General features: G+C 50.7%; 1 non-coding gene across 1 annotated transcript; it reads right to left on the reverse strand.

Annotated features, from left to right (window-relative positions):
• Positions 1 to 4541: 4541 nt before the first annotated feature.
• LOC112635601 lies at positions 4542 to 4652 on the reverse strand. The gene has a single exon (XR_003121948.1). It is a non-coding gene; the product is annotated as a U6 spliceosomal RNA (small nuclear RNA).
• Between the last annotated feature and the right edge of the window lie 9845 nt (positions 4653 to 14497).

Here is a 14497-nt window from a genome sequence, read left to right on the forward strand (position 1 = left end):
GAATACAGGGGTCTGAGGGCATAGGAGGGAGAAGCCCAGCAGTCCTGGCTATAGGCACCCTCTGCTGAAAGGCCAGAAAGGCTGGAGACCAGAGATAAAGAGGAGAGCTGAGGACAGCAAGGGTCCCAGAGTCGCTGCCTTGGAAAACAGCCCAGAAGGGTGGAGCTGGCTCAGGGACAAGGCCAGCTCCAGCCTCGGGCCTCCTCTTCACCTCCAGGGGCCTTGGCTCTTTCAGAATAAAAGTCCTAGGGGGGCAAGTGTCAGAGAGAAGAGGGCTCAATGTGAGGGTGGGAACAGAGCCCGGGGGAAGGGTTGAGGGAGTTGGAAAGTCCCTGGCCCTCATCAGATGAAGACTCTTGCCCCATCTTCCTGCCATGGCTGGGCCCCCCATGCACACAAGACAGGCACTAGGGCTGTGGCCAAGAACTAGGCGTGCAATACTGATCCTACCACACACTCTGGAATGAATTTGGAATAGGAAAAAAAAAAAAAAAAAGGAACTCGGGGTTGAATGGAATATCCTATTCCCTGCCCAACCTCTCTGCAGATGTCCCCAGTAGAGTGGAAAGCCCCTTCTTCGCAAAGCCAACCAGCAGAAGCTCTGAGGGCTGCTGGAATCCACCTTGTCCCATTCCAAGGCACAGGAGGATGCTCCGTGTGTACTCACCCATCGCCCACATCTCCAGATCAACAGTGTCCTCGCTCTTGAGTTTACAGTGCGCGTCCAAGCCTCTTCCCACAGGACGGTCCTCCATGCCCTTCAGTGACCATGCTGGTCAGTGGAGTCTCGGCAGAGGCCTTGACTCAGGAGCTTGTAGGCCCCCATGGTGGGTTTTTCTAAGTATTTTTATACATTTTAATTTTCCCCGCAAAGTTTGACACTTCTTACCATGGTGGTTTTAAGACCCAAGCTAAAGTGGGTTCAGTCCCTCAAAACTCCCAGTGATGTAGGCGTCCAGATCATGACCACTGCAGGTCCCCATCCTCCACTCGACCACACTCCTCCAGGGGCCAGACCCCACCAAGAGGCCTGGAGACCCCCTAACGGAACACAAGCATCAGAGGTGGACTACGCAGCTTCAGAGGCATCTCCAAGACGGTGGGAGCTCGACCGGCAGAGGGGAGGGGACCGCTGTGGGAGGCTGGAGCTGCTGTTTCCCCTGCGGGCAGCAGGGGGCGCTATGCACCGCAGCAGAAGCCAGGGATCCTCCAAATTCAATCCTCCCTCCTCCACCACCTTCTTGGATATTCCATTCCCACCACACACACACACACACACACACACACACACACATACACACTCCCAACCCATGTCCTCGTCCTCACAAGACCCTTACCCCTCATTCAAATCAGGTTCCACCCATCCTTGGAAGGACGAGATAGTCACCAGTGGGAACAAGATGTGAGTGGAGAAAGGGCAGGGGAGGGGACAAGGGCCACAGACAGGTGGGTTGCACACCAGACCCTCCAAGGGACACACAAAGTTGTGGAGTTGACTTGGTTGGCCAGAGTCTTAAACCCCAGGGATGTGATCAGGAATCCAAAATGTTTATTTCCATATGAGATGGAATAACTGTGCTCTCTAAGTCAGCCCAATGCAGGCCCCTGCCCCACTCCCACTCCGCCGGGCCCAGATTCTGGCTGGAACTCCAGATGGTCCCTGAGAGTCTGTAAAGACCAAAGGTCAATTCAGAGCCCTTTCCCCAAAATAAACTGAGCGAAAGTGGATGGGGAGGGTGGGTACAGGTGTGTGTCCTGTGAAGCAGAGGACCATGTGCTGCCCAGGACTTGGGCTCCATCCCACTGGGGATCCCAAGAGGAGGCAGAGCAACAACGTCTAGCCGTGTACCGCTCCCAACTGCCCACATCTCCCCTCGGCCACCAGCTCCCACATGACCCTGACTCCTACGTGCCCACGCCTGTATGTTGAAAACGAACTCAGGTAGAAGCAGGAAGTGCCTCAACTCTAAAGCACAAAGGCCATCCCGGCCAGGGGTCCAATCCTGTAACATGGTTGGACCACTTATTGGCAGCAGGGAACCCCTAGAGGCCACCACAGATCCCAAGATCCCAAGAGAAAGCAGAGGCATGGCCATTTTGGTCCCTTTCCCCCACCCTAATGTCACTCCCTAAGATGCAGGAATCACATCTGGTCTAGGCTTAAGTACCCCAAGTAAGAGGCCTGGTATCCCTAGCGTGCAGAGGACGGAGATGAGGGTGGGGGCTGCCCCTTCCCTCACCCCCACCCCCTCCAGCGGCTCCCTGCTCTTCCACAGGATGCAATTCCTCCCCTAGAGCCTGCTGCTCCCACCTGGCCTGGGACTAGGACCACTTTTTCTTTTTCTTTTTCTTTTTCTTTTTCTTTCTTTTCTTTTTCTTTTCTTTTTTTTTTTTTTTTTTGAAACAGAATCTTTTTCTGTCGTCCAGGCTGGAGTGCAATGGTGCAATCTCGACTCACTGCAGCCTCTACCTCCCAGGTTCAAGGGATTCTCGTGCCTCAGCCTCCTGAGTAGCTGGGACTACAGGCACGTGCCACCACACCCACGTAATTTTTCTGTATTTTTAGTAGAGACTCGGTTTCACCATGCTGGCCAGGCTGACCTTGAACTCCTGACCTCAAGCAATCTGCCCGCCTCAGCCTCCCAAAGTGCTGGGATTACAGGTGTAAGCCACCGCATCAGCCATGAGGCCACTTTCATAACCCCCAACCAGCTGTCTGGGAAATCTCCCCCAGCTCCCTCTCCCTGGTGTAACGCCCTCAGTCATCAGAGTATCCATGCTGTCAGGGTCCCTGGGGGCTCACCCTGCACATCCTGGCTGTGTCCATGATTATGGGCAGGTGGGAATCAGGGAGACCTTGTAGGTACAGCAGGAGGTGAAGGACAAGAGGTGAGGAGACCTAGTGGTCAAATCCAGGCGCCCTGTGAAGGTCTCTGATATAACTGACCCGAGTTTGCATGGAGGACAGAAAGAAAGAAACAATAGTGGTAGCCAAGGCCTCTGAGGCCAGGGTGCAAGCAGTACCCAGAGAACCCTGCCTGCCCAGGGGCCAGAATCAGCAATCTCCAGGCCCTCACGCTCTCCCCAGGCCTCAGCCAACGGGATGGCATTGCTCTGTGGGAACCTGTGCTCCATGCTGAATACGCACTCCCACTAGAGGCCACTTAGGTACCAGGGGGATAAAATGTAGCTGACCTTCCACACTCACCTTTCCAGCAAAAACAAGAAGGACCTCCATCTTTCTCAAGGGCTTCCTGAGCCACCATCTAGCTGGGGGTGAGCCTCCTGCTTCCCCCTACCCTACCCTTTCCCAAGCTGCCTTCCCTCTGCCCTCATTTTACTCTGGCCGCCAGGGAGAGGAGGCAGCTCTCAGAGCCTCTGTTCTGTTCCCCATGGGCAGTGAGTGCCCAAGCAGAGGGTCACCAGCATAGCCAGGCCATTGAGTTCATGGACAAATCACTTGCCTCAGAGGCTCTAGAGGAACCTAAAATGCCACCCAAAATTGGGAGGCAGTGCTGCATAGTGGCCAGGCATGAAATGCCACCTATCAGTAGCTGCGGGAGTATATACAAATCGCCAGCCTTCAGCAAATGAGCCACATCGACCAGCCCACAAGGCAACACCAAGAGCATTTCCCTCCTGCTGGGAATTCTGTGAAGATTGCACGCACACTCAGCAGAGGACCTGGAGTGGAGTGCGCCCTGACAGATGCTGGCTATCATTACTTGCACTACTCCCTGCCTCTTCACCTGATGATTGAAATTCTCTTAACTAGAAGCAAAGCCTTGTATTCTTCAGTTAAGGACAAGGCAGCAAGTGCCACTACCCTTGGGGTTACACAGTGACATATTTACACCAAAGTGTAAGTGACGCATACCAGAGAATGGGGGCTAGTGTAGCCATCATCTTGCTGTCCAGGCAGGTAAACCATCTGGGGGTGACAAGGATGAAGGGGAGCTGCCTCCCCAAGGGATCCATATCCAGAGTCTCTCACTGCACCCCACTCCCCATCCCCAGAGAAGGATGCATGGGCTCCCCAGGACAGCACTGCCCTCCAGAGCCCCTGCTGCAACAGCCACTCTAGCCTTCCCATCCATGGAGAGAAGGCTTCAATGCAGGAGAAAAGGGATGTGCAGGGTCAGCTGTCCAGCCCAGTGCTACTGCAGTGATGGCTGCACAGTCATCAGCTCCAACCACCCCAACCCCCCAGCCCTTGGGACTCCCCCATCCCCCACAGTACGTACTGAAGCTATCTCATTCAAGGTGCTAGGCACCAGCAGCAGAGGCCACATCCCAGGCCTGGATTCCCCCAGTCACCAGCTGCAGGTACTGCCACTCTCCCTTGACCCTCCCAGCTGCTCCCCTCATCCCTGTGACAGCTGAATACAGGAACCAGCGCCCTCACCCTACGCTGGAGATTCCTCATGCTTCCCTCTTCTTGAGAGACCTCCATCCTCCTGGCCCTGGTCTCCTACAGGATATCTCGCCATCTTCCTTCTTCTTCCTCTTCCTCCTCCTCCTCCTCTTCTTCTTCTTCTTTTAAAATTTTTTTAAAAACACTTCATGAATTTGCATGTCATCCTTGCACAGGGGCCATGCTAATCTTTTCTGTATCCTTCCAATTTGAGTATATGTGCTGCTGAAGCGAGCACATCCCATTATCTTTCTACACTAGCAGAGCTCCAGTTTCCCCTCCATTCACGCCTCAGTTTGTACCCACACCCCCACCCTACAGACGAGTCGTAGATGGAGGGTCTACCTCAGCGTGAATGGAACAGTTTTTCTTCCACGCAAGTGTGCATATCCCACACGATTCTGCTTGCATGCACTTCTTCAATGTACGGTGTGTGTGCCTATTGTCGTGTGGCCTCTCCATCTTCTGTTCTATAGAATTGCTGAGAGCCAACATCTTCCTTTCCCTCTTTGTGCACAGAACAACAGCTGTGGCATCTTCCTTGACCCAGGCAGGTGGCACAACGCAAAGCTAAAGACACCGCTCGAGGAGTCGTGTAACCTCAGGTGAATTCTTTCACTTCTGTGTGCCTGTTCCCCCTCCCAGGCCTGGTCCTGATCCACCTTCTGTCTTGTCTTCCACACCTGCTCCTCCCCTTGGATTCCTCTCCCTTCCTGGCTGTTTTCAGAAGAGGCTCGCTCATATCCTTGACCCAGCTGTAAGGAAACTATTGTCACCCTTAATGCAACTAAAGCTTATCCTGCTGGGTCCTCACTGGAGCAAGAACCCCCAGGGGAAAGGGCAGCCAGGTGGCAAAACCCCACCCCAGCCTGTCTCCCACCACTCCGTCTTTTCTGAGAAGCACAGGTGGGACAAGGTGGGCCTCTTGGATGAGGGTTTATTAAAGTCTTGAAGGAAACAAAAGGGAAATAGAACAGAGAGTAATATGCACCTCGGTTATCTGAGACGCAAATGCAGCCTCAGCCATAAACGTATTGAAGGAAGGGATAGTCCAGTGTATAACAGAAACGCCCTGCTATTGGCAAGCAAAGCACAGATGGAGTGAATTTAAAGAGTCCTTCACTAAAGGACTTTGTTTCAGGACGAAAGACCACACAGAGCCCACAGGGTGTGGGAGATCTGGAACTGGGATCTCCAGGCTCTGAACTTGTTCTGTTGGGCAATTTGCTGGTGGAGACCTTGTCTTCGAGTGTCGGGATGCACACTGTGGTCTGCCTCCTCTAGGTTGCAAAGGGCATTCTATCTGGGACTTGTCTTCCCTGCCCATCTGCTCTTCTTTTCAACAGCTTCTTGGTTCTTTTGAAACCTATGCTGTCTTCCCAAAGCTCTACCCGCTATTGTGTTGGCCTCCTGTAAGCCATGCTTTGATCCGTCCAGTCCTGCTCTTGGGTGGGATGAACGAGAGGACTCTACAGATCTCAAGGTGGAGGAGGAGAGGGTCAGAGCCCCAAAGGCACTCTGGATTCGGGTCAATGCACCTGAAATACAAGCACACCCAGCAAAAATAATATCCTGCTAGCTGATCGTCTGCATGTATTGTACTAAAATAATACATCTACTTCTATGAGAACCAGCATCCGAGACAGCCACCAACAATACCTGCTTCCCAGTATTCCTGTCCTTGTGATGTCTCCTTCCACATCGTACCAGGATTGTCTGTGTGACCAATGGAATAAGGCAGAAATGATGCTATGTCACTTCCAAGGCTGGCTTATAAAAGACACTGCAGCCTCTGCCTTGCTCTTTCCATCTTGGGTCACTCTGGGGAAAGCCAGCTGCTATGCCACGAGGACACTCAAGTGTCCTTATGAGGAGGGCCACGTGGCAGGGAACTGAGGCCTCCTGCCCACAGCCATGTGAGTGACCATCTGGAAGCAGATCTCCAGCCCCAGTCCTGCCTCCGGAGGACTGCAACCTGCACCTGGACCAAAGCCTTGTGAGAGACCCTGATCCTAAACTACCCAACTCAGCCACTTGTGGATTCCTGACCCACAGAAACTGTGTGAAATAGTACATACTCGCTGTTTTAAACAAAATGTGGGGGTGATTTTTTACCAGCAGACAGATAACTGAAACATAGTCTTAACCTTGATTTTCATTGCAATGACCCCATCCTGACTACAGCCTCAATATTCACTAAGTGGGCAGAAGAATGGGGTTGGGGTGTGGGGGCAATAGATGACTTCGGGCAGTAAAAACGTATCCAGCCACAAAAAGCTATGACACCACCCTCAGTGCTCGCAGCCCTCCCATCCTAGCTCTAAGCCCAGACCACTCAGCACCCACAGCTCAGCGTCTGCCCTTCCACGAGTCTAGAGTGTGAAGTTCAGAGGCGGGCAGCTGCCCCCTTCTCTTCCTCTTTGAGGGACCTGAGTCCTGTCTGAGGACTGCCTCTCCCCTAGGTAATTGTTAAAAGGAATGTCCAGCATCTTCAGATGGTACCCTGCTCCTTTCACAGTTGTGTGACCTTACTCTGTGGCTTCAAAAGGACAGAGACATCAGAATACAACTCAATGTGCCTTGCGCCATTAGACGGCATGAGTGACCAGACGTAGGGCGGATATATCAGACAGCACCGGATCTTAGCTGGTAGGAAGTTGATTGACAAGTTCTGTGGAGGACAGAGCAGCAGGGCCCTGAAGTCCACAGCGAGAAGGGGAAGATGGTGTTCTAGACACACCAGCAGGGAAGAGCCAAACCTGGATGGTCAGTTTGACCTCCCAGGGTAAGGAGCCTCTGGGTCTTCCCTACCCCTCTCAGGACCACCCCAGTGAAACTAGAGCCAGAGGGTTCTTTGCTGAAAAGAGGGTGAGTGAGACGGAGAGATGCAGATGAAAGGAGACTTTGTGCAGATGCCATCAGGTTTTGCCAAATCTAAAGCCTGGAAAAAGGAGGACACCCGCTGATAGGATTTGGCTCTATGTCCCCACCCAAATCTCATGTGTAATTGTAATCCTCAAGTGTTGGAGGAGGGGCCTGGTGGGAGGTGATTGGATCATGGGGGCAGTGTCTAATGGTTTAGTGCCATCCCCCTAGTGCTGTCTCCCGATGGAATTCTCATGAGATCTGGTTGTTTAAAAGCGTGTAGCACTTCCGCCTTCTCTCTTTCTCCTGCTGCCATGTGAAGAAGGTCCTTGCTTCCCCTTCGCCTTCCGCCATGATTGTAAGCTTCCTGAGGCCTCCCAGTCATGCTTCCTGTTAAGCCTGCAGACCTGTGAGTCAATTAAACTTCTTTTCTTCATGAATTACCCAGTCTCAGTTAGCTCTGTATAGCAGTGTGAGAATGGACGAATACACCAGCGAAGGTGGTATAAGGGCTTTCTGTTCCACTGTGCTCTTCCTAAGAGTCAGAGCCTTTGGGAAGTCCCCAGCCTGCCATCTAGAGACTTCTGCTGCCACCCAGGAGAAGCAAAATGCCCACCAGGCCCAGATCTGCTACCACTTCCAGAAGCCCTGTTACCAAATGATAGACGCCAGGTGAGGACCAGCCAGGCCCTCTCCAGGGCAGGATCCTTCTCCTTCCACTCACAGAGCTGCTCTCTACAACCAGGTACCAATAGTGAGCAAGCAGTCACATGGCAATGATCAGGCTTCTCACTAGAGAATAGTAAATGGGGAAGGGCCGTGTTCAGACCCTCAATCTCTACTCAATCCCAGCTCCCAGATGCACCTGTCTACCACCCGCTTCTCTTCCTCCCTGCACACCTTGAAAACTCCAAAACCTGGTGCATACTCCCCACTCTGCCCCATCGCAAGAACTCACCCACAGACACAGGTGGACACCTAGATGTGCTCAGTCCTAGGGCTGCCACAACTTGCAGGACAAAATTCCTCCCTCAAGGAGCCCACAGCCCTGTGGGAAAGACAGACACACGGGCAGGAGGTTATCATGCATCAAGAGTCCACGAGCACAGGGAAAGTCATTTTCTCTGAGTCAAGGAAGGCTTCGCAGGGGAGAGGACACGGGGAGAGAGGTGAGTAAAAATGGCCGGCATCCCAGGCATGATTACCACATGCCGGGCACTGACCCTTCTCAAGAACCCAAGCACATGACATTGTCACCATTCTATAGGTAAGAACACTAAGGAACAGAGAATTTTAAGTAATTTGCCAAAGGTTATACATCAAATTAAAGACAGAGATGGGATTTGAACCCAAACAGATTGGAGCCTGACCACCCAACCCTCAGGTTCTCAACCTCGCCGCTATTGACATTCAGGGTCAGATAACATTTTGTTGTGGGAGGCGCTGCCTGTGCATTGTAGGATGCTTAGTAACATCTCTGGCCTCTACCCACTAAATGCCAGTAATGGGAAAAAAAATCTCTAGATATCGTCAAATATCCCCTAGGGAGCAAAACTGCTCCTGGTTAGAACCACTGATCTAACCATTTTGCTATTACATTCTGCCTAATGATATTTATTGTTTGCCAAATGACAGGCACTGCCCTAAGCAATTCTGGTTGTTAACTCGTTTAACCCTCACAACAACCCTGGGTGTGGGTACTGTTGTCCTCATCCCTGTTCTTCAGATGAGGATGTTTAGAGGCACAGAGAAATTATGTAAGCTGGCCTTGATCACCAAACTTTTAAATGGTAGAGCCTGAGTTTAAACGTGGTGAGTGTGGCACACAAGCCCAACCCTTTAACCAGCATGTTATGCTGATGACTAAAGAACATGGCATTGGTCAGGGAGTCACACATGCAAATGCAACCGTGTTTGCGAAGCCATAGCATCATGACTGTGCCTAGAACACACATGCGAGGCGGGAGCAGTGGAGAGCGGGGCCAGAAAGTCACGCAGAGCCCGATTATGAAGGAAGAACCTGCCGAGACAAAACGAGTGGCTGGGGCTTCATCTCATGGATCAGGAGGCACAGTCATTGAAAAGTTTTAACCTGGGAAGGGGCATGGTTGATTGAGATTTTAGATACTGGCAGAGTAGGGAGGATGGGCTTAAGGGCTAAACCTAGTTGCTGACACTTCACTGGGGTTGAACTAGCCACTGCCCAGGTGTCCATAAAGCATGGAAGTTAAGGCCCTGACTTGTAAGCCTGAGATAACTTGGGGGTGGAGGAGTGTGACCCATCAGGGTCACCCCTCTGCCCTGGGCTGTCCACATCTCCACTGGCCATGCCAGACAGAAGCACGGGGTCCCAGCCTGGCTGACTCAGCCGCCTCATCACCCCTGCTGCTCTTCACCTGGCTCCTGTATCTCCCTTCTCACCTGGCGCTGGGCACAAAAGCCCCCACGTGTCCCAGCCCACGGGAAGGTATCTAGAGATAAGACAGGGAAGCTGTGGACAGGAGTGACTCGTGCTGCCCCAGCCTCCTCTGCCTGGGCTCTCCTGTGGCTGTTTGGATTCCAAGAGAGGGCAAGCTCCTCTCTAAATGCTGGGGGCTGATGAAGGCTGCAGAGAAACTCCCTGGCCAGGAAGCCCCAAGGCACTTTCTGTTGTCCTGCCCTTCCCCTTTCAGGACAGTAGGGGGCAGCACCAACATGATTTTAAAAAATAAAACCAAAACGTCACTGGAGCACCCCAACCTTGTTTGCCCAGCTACCACTGGAAAGACCCATGCGTGGCCTAAGTTTATATCTAAGGACAAAAACTTCTTCATTAATCATGTGGATCAGAGATGTCGATTAAAGGATCCATCCCGTCATTCTCTAGTCCTGTCTGACTCAGAAAGGACCATCTGGTCACAATTATAATTTCAGATACATTTATTTTGTAACTATTAAAGTTATTAAATAATATTACAGAAGTTTTACTAAACAGAGCAACATGGTTTAAATCATTCGCAACCCCATACTCTAATAGGAAGCACTTATTTTAGATTTTTCTCACAGGTGCTTTCTGCATTTGTAAACATGATATCCTTACAATTTGGTAGCTACCTTTACTTAGCATGCCAGGAATCCCAGCTCCCTTACCTACATCTGGGGACCTTAACATAGAGCAGAAGCGGCCTGTGTTCTTTAGGGACTCACACTTGGGTAAGGAAAAGGGAACCGAAGTAAATGATTGAAGAGTTAGAAAAAAGCTGACCGACTGTCCTGGTGTGTGCCAGGGAACTTAACTGGTTTTAGTGTTGAAAACCTCATGTCCGCCGGGCGCGGTGGCTCACGCCTGTAATCCCAGCACTTTGGGAGGCCGAGGCGGGCGGATCACAAGGTCAGGAGATCGAGACCACGGTGAAACCCCGTTTCTACTAAAAATACAAAAAATTAGCCGGGCGCGGTGGCGGGCGCCTGTAGTCCCAGCTACTCAGGAGGCTGAGGCAGGAGAATGGCGTGAACCCGGGAGGCGCAGCTTGCAGTGAGCCGAGATTGCGCCACTGCACTCCAGGGTAGGCAACAGAGCGAGACTCCGACTCAAAAAAAAAAAAAAAGAAAAAAAAAAGAAAACCTCATGTCCTAGGAAACCCTCAGTCCTAGACAGACCAGGATGATTTCTAATAAGTTACCCTATTAGAAACAAGTCCCCCCAAATTCAGACATCCATTTTCATTTCTACATCGGCCTTTTAGCTATACTTCTTTGCCTTTTTTCTACTAGTGGTCCCCCTAGGGCAACTGTTCTCAAACTTTATACCCTTAAAAAATTATTGAGAACCCCAGAGAGCTTTGGCTTAAGTAGGGTATATCTATTCCTAGTCACTGTACTAGAAATAAAAATTGAGAAAATTTTAAAACACAAAGATACACAAGCATGCATCCCGCTCGTTACCACGGATTGCACATCATGTGGCCTCTGTAAATCCACCGTATACCATGACAGAATGAGGGAAAAAAGCAAATAACATCTGAGTATTTTTGTGAAAGTCATTTTGTTACCTCACAGACCCTGTGAAAGGATCTTAGGAACTGTGTGTCTTCCCAGACCACAGGTGGAGACCCACTGCTCTGGGAATTCGTCCGCATCCTGAACTCTTCAGTTTTCTCATTTCCTATTGTACCACTTCGTGTGAAATGAAGGAAACTTGTAACCATGAGTCCACCCCCTTGTCCTCTATACCAGCAGTCCCCACCCTTTTCGGCACAAGGGACTGGTTTCATGGAAGACAATTTTTCCACAAACCAGGGATGGGGGCCAGAGGGAGATGGTTTCAGGATGATTCAAGCACATTACATTTATCACATGTTTTCTTGCTATTATTATTGTTATTGTAATATATAATGAAATATTAATAATTATACAACTCACCATAATGTGGAATCATTGGGAGCCCTGAGCTTGCTTTCTTGCAACTAGACAGTCCCATCTAGGGGTGATGGGAGACAGTGACAGATCATTAGGCATTAGATTCTCATAAGCAGCACGCAACCTAGATCCCTCACATGCATAGTTCACAATAGGGTTCGTGCTTCTATAAGAATCTAATGCCACCAATGCTCTGACAGAAGACGGAGCTCAGGTGGTAATGGGAGTGATGGGAAGCAGCTGTAAATACAAATGAAGCTTCCTTGCTCACCCGCCACTCACCTCCAATACTGGTCTGTGGCCCAGGGGTTGGGGACTCCTTTATACTATAGCCTTCATATATGTTACAGCTACATATGTTATAAACCTCACAATACAATGTTATCATTTTTGCCTGGAACAGTTTTACATATTTTAAAGACATTAAAAAGAAAATTGTATTTTGTATTTACCTTCAAATTTACCATTCTTTTTATTCCAGCGTGCAGTTCTGCTTTTCCATCTGGTTTCATTTTCCTTCCCTCTAAAGAACCCTTTTCTTGAGACAGGATCTCATTCTGTCACCCAAGCTGGAGTGCAGTGGCACCATCATGGCTCACTGCAGCCTCCATTTTCCAAGCTTAAGCAATCCTCCCACCTTGGCCTCCCAAAATGCTGGGATTATAGGCATGAGCTATCGTGCCCGTCCTAAAGAACTTTCTTTAGCGCTTCTCATAGTGGAGGTCTGCTGGTGACAAGAATCTCTGTTTTCTTTTATCTGAAAATAGCTTTATTTCATCTTCATTCTGGAAGAATACTTCCACTAGAAAAACAATTCTGAGTTGACATTTTTTTTTTCTTCAACATTTTAGAGCTATTCCACTGTCTTCTGGTCTATATTGCTTTTGATGAGAAAACAGTGACATTGAAAATATTGTTGTGTATACTCTTTAGGATGAGATTGAAAAAAAGAAAAGATTTTCTCTTTGTCTTCAGCTTTTAGCAGTTTGACCATGATGTGCCAAGGCATGCCCTTTTTTTAATTGACTACTCTGCCAGTTAGAAACGAGGTCCCATGTAGGGGAGGTGGTGCTGAAAACCCAGCAGGGCACAGCTCAACCCTAGCCCACAGCAGCCTGCAGTGACCAGCTATGTACAGAGCCATCAGCTCCTTCTCCAGTCCCACATCACCGGCCATTCGTCCCCTTGTCCTTGACCCTAACTCACACTGCAGCCACACACACCACCTAGGTGAGACCAAGGTGGGCCCTCATATTCAGAGTGCTGGATTACCCCAAACAGGGACCACATCCAGGCCCTGGACTGCCCAGTCACCTGGAGCTGCTGGTGCATCACTGCCTCTCCACCCTCTTGGCTCCCTGTCCTCTTTCCCACCCAGCCTCACTCTAGCACTTTTACCCCTATCCATTTAGGGTGACCACCAGTCCTGGCTTGCCCAGAACTTCTCTCATTTTAAAACTGAAAGCCTCATGTCCTGGGAAACCCGTCAGTCCCATGCAAATCGAAACAGTCAGTCATCCTACCCGTCCTGGAGTTTCCTTCCAAGGCCTTACTCCTCCTTCCTCCAGCTCATCTCCAAGAAAGTCTTCTCAGATGGGCTAGCTGGGTTTTCCAGCTCCTGCCCCTCTTAGCAAACAAGGAAATAATGCTCTGAATGGAGACGAGAGGTAGACTCCCCAGTCCTGATCTGAGTCTTGGCTGGTTTCTTCCTAACACATGGGTCTTGGGATTGGTACCATTGTTCACTCTTTGGCTGCATCTCTGGCTTCCAAGGTGCTCCAGGTGACCCTAAGAGTTCTGTGAGAGAGCGGGTTTCAGTGATGTCACGGGAGGAAAGAAGTCCTAGTCAGAGGGGCCCACTCCTCAAAAGACGGGCATGGGAGATCATCCCCAGGTGTATTTGGGGTTGGGATGTGGCAGACAGGCAGGCTTGAGCTCAAGGCTGTACCTGAGAAATTATATCTGTCCTGGCCATCACTCTCTTATCATCTCCTTGTAGCCATGGACTGTGGCTCTCCTAAATCTCTCTAGCCTAGAAAAACCAAAGATGCAGAGCATATCCTGTTTAGGTCTGTAACTTGCTGCCATATTACTATATGCAAAATGGAGGAAGCAATAGATTCTTCTCTGAGAGGGGTGTGTGTGTGTGTGTGTGTGTGCATGTGTGTGTGTACAGTGTAAGGCCTTCCACACACCTGCCTTCTCTGAGGACAGGACCACCCACCTCCACAAGGGTCTTCTGGCCTCCTACCAAGTTGTGGGTGAATGTCCTTCCTCGGGGAGCGGTGAGAGCAGCCACGGGCTCTAGTGACTGCCTAAAGAAGCTTGAGTGATGGCTTGAGTGATGACTGGGACTAGGGACTGAGGGACACCTGGGCTCGACCCCAGCCCTGACCATGCTGGACAAGCAGCCTGCAGAGGTTGTGGGTAGGATTCAAAAGGCCACCTAAGCGCATGTCCCCCACCCCTGCTTGGTGAGGAGGGAAAGGAAGAGAAAGCTCAAGTTCAAGGATCACAAACTTCAATTCCACAAGAGGGAGGCTCCCCAGGTATGTCGGTGAAGGGAAAGGTCGGGGAGGAAGAGACATGGCTGAGTGAAGGCAGCAGCCATAACTCACAAGGAGTCATCCTACACACGTGGCAAAAATCAATGTTAAATAGTACAAAAGGGTCAAGTCAGTGTCCTGTCACCCTGACCTCTGAGGGCCAGCGAGGTTTTGGGACTTTTCCCCTAAGCTGCGGCCGGCCCGCTGTTCCTGAGTCCGACGGCAGGTGGCGCTCCGCCCGGAGAATTGGAGAAGGGGAACTGAGGAGTTGCTC

The sequence above is a fragment of the Theropithecus gelada genome, chromosome 11 (assembly GCF_003255815.1).
Source record: "Theropithecus gelada isolate Dixy chromosome 11, Tgel_1.0, whole genome shotgun sequence".
NCBI lineage: Eukaryota > Metazoa > Chordata > Mammalia > Primates > Cercopithecidae > Theropithecus > Theropithecus gelada.